Raw genomic sequence first — 6,661 nt, 5'->3', positions numbered from 1 at the left:
GTCCCAGGTGGCTCCAAACCCAGTCCAACGTGGCCTTGGACATTTCCAGGAATGGGGCAGCCACAGCAAATCTGGGAATTCCATTCCAGAACCTTCCCACCCTCAGAGGGAGGAATTTTTTCCCAATTTTCCCCCTGTCCCTGCAGTTCAAAAGTCACTTTTTGGCACAGGAATGAGCATGGAGAGGGGACATTCCCCGTGCGGGACCCTTCAGCTTCATCACATCCCAAAAACCAGAGAAACAGGGACCATGGGGTGGTGGGACACCATTCCTTGGGATAGGGGATGGATGTGACCCCTTCCAAGCCTGGATCTGATTCCTGGAGTTCCAGGCACTTCCCTGGCTCCAGGCAGGAGATGGACGAGGCTCATCCCAAAGGGATCCTCCACGAGCCACCCTCACCCCTCATCCCTGTCCCCAGAATTCCCGTCCTTTCCCATCCCTGGAGAACCACGGCATTACCTGGAAGCGGCGGTGGCTCTGGCAGTGCCACCTCCGGAGCGGTGGCGTCGGAAGCCGCCTGTCCCCGCGCTCAGGGACGTCCCTTTATGGGCTGGGGGAGGAGGGTGAGGAGCCCCAAACCGCAGCACTTCCCCCTTCGGTGTCCCTGCTCGGATTTTGGGAAGTGGCGACAGCGGCAGCTTTTCCCTAATTCCGTGGTTTTGGGGCCGGGGTGGGTTTGGAGCGCTCTGAGGTCTCTGGGTTTGGGGTCCTGCTGGTGGGGCTGGGGCAGGGTCGGTGTTGTTCCCTGTGGGAATGGTTTGGGATTTGCGCTGATAGCTCGGGAATGTTTTTGGTGTGTCTTGGGTGGAATCGAGGGCGGCTCTGCCCTCACCCTGCCGGGTTGGGATTGTGTCGGGAGTTGGGGGGACACAGCTGGGAAAACTGATCCCAGCCCACCCCCGGGATATCCTGGATCATGTGGCTCCAGGATAAACTGGGAAAGAAGGAAAGGGAATGTTGGCAGTGATGGTGTTTGTCCTCCTGGCCCACCAAAATGGATCCTGGCTGTCCTGGGAATGCTGAATCCTCCAAGGGCTGGAGCCCCTCTGCTCTGGGAGAGCTGGGAATGTTCCCCTGGAGAAGGGAAAAATCCAGGGAATGCTCAGAGTCCCTGGAGGGAATCCAGGAGAGCTGCAGAGGGACTGGGGACAAGGGACAGAGGGACAGGACACAGGGAATGGCTGCCACTGGCCAAGGGGAGATTGGGCTGGGATCTTGGCAAGGAATTGCTGGCTGGGAGGGTGGGCAGGGGCTGGGCTGGAATTCCCAGATTTGCTGTGGCTGCCCCTGGATCCCTGGCAGTGCCCAAGGCCAGGCTGGACATTGGGGCTTGGATCCACCTGGGATGGTGGGAGGTGCCCCCAAGGGCAGGAGAGGGCTCTGCCAGAGAAAATTCCCAAAGGAATTCTCAGCTGGGCACCACGGCTCTGGGGATGTCGAGGCTGATCCAGATCCAACCTCTGCCACCTGCACTGAAGCCACCGGGGGTGGTGGCACTGGTGGCACTGGGCGGGGCTGGCCCGTGGTGACCACTCGGGGTCAACGCCCGACCTTGTGCCCCGGGAGTGTGGGAACGTGCCCTGGGGACCTCGGCCCGCCCCGGCCGTGCCAGCGGGTGCTGAGTCAGCAGGGAGATGCCCACGGCCCCCGGAGCCCCCCCGGCCGCGCCGCCCACCCGGGAACGGTGCCAGACCCCACTGGGGGTTACCGGGGTGGGGCTGTGCCAGGCCCGGTGGGATCTGGGATTTGGGGATGTGCCAGTCCCGGTGGGATCTGGGATTTGGGAGGTGTGCTAGTCCCACAGGATATTGGATCTGGGAGCTGTGCCAACACTGGTGGGCTCATGGATTTGGGAGCTGTGCCAGTCCCAGTGGATTGTTGGATTTGGGAGCTGTGCCAGTCCTGGTGGGCTGTTGGATTTGGGAGTTGTGCCAAACCCAATGGGCTCTTGGTGTGCAGGTGATGCCAGTCTCAGTGGGCTGTTGGATTTGGGAGTTGTGCCAGTCCTTGTGGGTTCCTGGATTTGGGAGCTGTGCCAGGCCTGGTGACTTTTGGATCTGGGACCAGTACCAGGCCTGGTGGGCTCGTGGATTTGGGACCTGTGCCAGCCTTGGTGGGCTCCTGGATTTGGGACCTGTGCCAGCCTTGGTGGGCTCCTGGATTTGGGACCTGTGCCAGGACTGGTGGGCTCTCAGAACTGGGATCTGTGCCAGGACCACCACACACTGCCCTGGCACTGGGAGGGCTCCGTGTGATCCGCGCCAGGGCCGTGCCCAGCGCTGGGCAGGAAAGGCTGGGGCAGCCTGACCCAGCTCCAGCCGCTCCCTGCCCTCGCTTCCGGAGCCTCCGCTTCCCCTCCCCTTCCCCCAGCAGCGCCGTGCCCGCGGTGCCCTGGCACAGCCGGGGGCTGGGGCTGCCCTCCCTCCAGCTCTGGGTGCTGCCAGCTCCGGATGCGACCCTGGATCTCCTGGCATTCCCGTGGTGGGCAGCAGTGGGATCCAGAAGGAGAAAGGCTCATCCCAGTCCCTTTCCTGGGATACCTGCACCCTTTTCCAGGACATCCAGGAGCCTCTGGAGCCTCATCCCATGCCAGGGCTGCCAGCCCACGTTGTCCCAGCTCCACAGAAGCTTGGGAGCTTCCGGAGCTCTCCAGCCCCAGGCTGTGCACGGCTCCATCCAGGCCCAGGGTGGGACCAGCAGGAAAAGGGAAGCAAAAATTAATGGAATATTGGGGGAGTCAGGGAAAAGTTGCAAAGGGGTGGAAAACCCTCTGTGTGTGTCCTGGGGAGGCAGGGATGGTTGTGCCATAGCCTGGGAGTGGGAATCTTCCTGGGAATCAGCATTCTCCTGTGGGTCAGCATTGTCCTGGGGACCAGGATCCTCCTGGGAATGAGTAAATTCCTGGGGATGAACATCCTTCTGGGATGGGAACCCTCCTGGGGACCAGGATCCTCCTGGGAATGAGTAAATTCCTGGGGATGAAGGTTTTCCTGGGAATGAGAACATTCCTGGGGACAAGGATCTGCCTGGGTTCACCATCCACTTGGGAATGAGAACCTTCCTGAGGACCAACAGCCTCCTGGTTCCAGCTTTTCCTGAGAATGAGAACCTTCCTGGGGACAAACATTCTCCTGGGACCTGCATCCACCTGGGAATGAGAACCTTTTTGGGAATGAGAACTTTCCTGGGGACCACCATTCTACTGAGACCAGCATTTTCCCGGGAATGAGGACCTTCCTGGGAATGAGAACCTTCCTGGGAAGGAAAACTTTCCTGGGGACCAACATTCTCCTGGCAGCAGCATTTTCCTGGGAATGAGAACCTTCCTGGGAATGAGAACCTTTCTAGGGACCACCATTCTCCTGGGACCAGCATTTTCCCGGCACCAGAATTTTCCCAGGCAATAAGAACCTTCCTGGGAAGGAGAACCTTCCTGGGAACCACCATTCTCCTGGGACCAGCATCCACTTGGGAATGAGAACTTTCCTGGGAAGGAGAACTTTCCTGGGGACCACCTTTCTCCTGGCACCAGCATTTTCCTGGGAAGAACCTTCATGGGAAGGTTGACCACCATTCTCCTGGCACCAGTGTTTTCATGGGACCAGTATTTTCCTGGGAGTGAGAACTTTCCTGGAGACCAACATGCTCATGGGACCAGCATTTTCCCAGCAATAAGAACCTTCCTGGGAAGGAGAACCTTCCTGGGGACCACCATTCTCCTGGGACCTGCATCCACCTGGGAATGAGAACCTCCCTGGGAAGGAGAACCTTCCTGGGGACCACCATTCTCCTGGGACCTGCATCCACCTGGGAATGAGAACCTCCCTGGGAAGGAGAACCTTCCTGGGGACCACCATTCTCCTGGGACCTGCATCCACCTGGGAATGAGAACCTCCCTGGGAAGGAGAACCTTCCTGGGGACCACCATTCTCCTGGGACCTGCATCCACCTGGGAATGAGAACCTTCCTGGGAAGGAGAACCTTCCTAGGGACCACCACTCTTCTGAGACCAGCATTTTCCTGGGAAGGAGAACTTTCCTGAGGACCACCATTCTCATGGGACCAGCATTTTCATGGGACCAGCATTTTCCCAGCAATAAGAACCTTCCTGGGAAGGAGAACCTTCCTGGGAACCAACATCCTCCTGAGACCAGCATTTTCATGGGACCAGTTTTTTCCCGGGAATGAGAACCTTCCTGGGAATGAGAACCTTCCTGGGGCCAGCACCATTCACCTGGCACCAGCATTTTCCTGGGAAGGAGAACCTTCCTGGGGACCAACATCCTCATGGGACCAGCATTTTCCTGGGAATGAGAACCTTCATGGGAAGGAGAACCTTCCTCCTGGACCAACATGCTCCTGGGACCAGCGTTTTCATAGGACCAGTGTTTTCCTGGGAGTGAGAACTTTCCTGGAGACCACCATGCTCATGGGACCAGCATTTTCCCGGCACCAGAATTTTCCCGGGAATGAGGACCTTCCTGGGAAGGTTGACCTTCCTAGGGACCAACATTCTTCTGGGACCAGCATCCACCCGGGAATGAGAATCTTCCTGGGAATGAGAACCTTCCTAGGGACCATCATTCTTTTGGGACCAGAATCCACCCGGGAATGAGAAACTTCCTGGGAAGGAGAACCTTCCTGAGGACCACCTTCTCCTGAGACCAGCGTTTTCATGGGACCAGCATTTTCCTGGGAATGAGAACCTTCCTGGGAAGGAGAACCTTCCTGAGGACCACCTTCTCCTGTCCTGGGAAGGTTGACCTTCCTAGGGACCAACATTCTTCTGGGACCAGCATCCACCTGGGAATGACAATCTTCCTGGGAATGAGAACCTTCCTGGGAAGGAGAACCTTCCTGAGGACCACCTTCTCCTGAGACCAGCGTTTTCATGGGACCAGCATTTCCCGGGAATGAGAACCTTTCTGGGAAGGAGAACTTTCCTGGGAATCACCAGTCTTCTGGGACGAGCGGTTTCCTGTGAAGGTGGACCTTCCTAGGGACCAACATTCTTCTGGGACCAGCATCCACCTGGGAATGAGAACCTTCCTGGGAAGGAGAACCTTCCTGGGGACCACCGTTCTCCTGGGACCAGCGTTTTTATGGGACCAGCATTTTCCTGGGAGTGAGAACTTTCCTGGAGACCAACATGCTCATGGGACCAGCATTTTCCCGGGAATGAGGACCTTCCTGGGAATGAGAACCTTTCTGGGGACCACCATCCTCCTGGGACCAGGGTTTTCCTGGGAGCAGCACCTTGCTGGGACCAAGCCCGCTCCCCTGGCCCAGGGGTCCCCGCCCCGCGTGTCCCGCTCTCGTTCCCAGGGCGGGCGGAGCGAGGTCCGCGGGGGCTGCGGCTCATTCCAAGCCCGGCAGGAATGTGGGATGGGCGGCGCGCCGGAGAGATAACCGGGAATTCGGGGGTGGGAGAGGAAAACAGTGATGGGAAGAGTGGGAATAAATCACTCGTCCCGCGGCGGGCGCGGGCCGTGCCAGGGACCCCAAATCCAGGGCAAAAATTCCCTATTCCCAAAGAAAACCCTTCCTTTCCGTTTCCCAGCACGGAGCAGCGGCCGTGCAGGGAGCGGGAGGAAGAGGAGGCAGCGCTGTGGGACGGGGCCGATTTCCCTCCAGCCCCTCCCGCATTCCTCCCTTCCCTTTCCTGGCGTGAAAAGTTGAAGGAAAACGACAAACCAAATAAATCTGGGCTCGGCGGGGACACCGCGGTGACACCCGCGTCACCGTCCCGGCGCTGACACCTGAGTCAACACAGACTGGTTTTCTTTGGCTGGGGGGACTGGGAAGCGCCCTGGGGTTCCAAACCGAGGGAAAAACTTGGGAATCCCGGCTGCTGGGACTCTCCAGGAGCAGCGGGACATTCCCGAGGTCCCCATTGCCACTTCTAGCCCCCAACAGATGTTGGGGACGCCCTGCCCCGAGCACATCTGGATTCCCTCCGGCTGGAATGCGCGGGGGGTCCCAAGGGGGGGTGGCAGGTATGGAATTGTCGCGTCCCCGCCCTGCCGGTCCCCACGGCCAAGGGTCACCCAGGCCTGGGAACGCGGCTCCAGGCAGCGCCAGGGAAATGTTTGCTTTGGCACAGGGCTGGCAGCGAGGCCCCCGGTGAGGCTGCGAGGCTCCCGGCTCCCCTCGGCTCCTCCCGGATCCCGCCGGGCTCCTCCAGCTCCTCCGGCTGCCCCAAATCCCCTCAATCCTCCCCCAGTTTACCCATCTCCCCCCAGCTCCGCCCAGTTCCCCCCTCCCAGTTCCCCCCAGTTCACCCTGGTCGTGCTGGTTTCTGCTTTCCCCACCCCCCAGCTCGCCCTGACCCCAATCCCTCCCAGTCCCTCCCAGTTTCCCCGTCCCCTCCTGCTCTCTCTGGTTTCTCCCAGCTCCCCTCAATCCCACTCCAGTACTCCCAGTTAACCCCGGCTCCCCCAGTTCCTCCCCCAATCCCCACCAGTCATCCCAGTTTGCCCTGGCCCTGCTGCCTCCTCCTGCTCTTCCCGGCTCCCCCCGGCCCTTCCCAGCTGTCCCCAGTCCCTCCCAGTGCTCCCAGTTCCCTGTGGTTACTCTCTCCCCGTCTCTCCCCAGTCCTGCTCGGCTCCCCCTCAGTTCCCCCCAAATTTCCCCCAGTTTCCCAAACCCCCCGACCCA

This window comes from Passer montanus, unplaced genomic scaffold, assembly GCF_014805655.1.
Source record: "Passer montanus isolate IOZ18808 unplaced genomic scaffold, ASM1480565v1 scaffold109, whole genome shotgun sequence".
Classification (NCBI taxonomy): Eukaryota; Metazoa; Chordata; class Aves; order Passeriformes; family Passeridae; genus Passer; species Passer montanus.
This window is presented reverse-complemented; position numbering follows the sequence as displayed.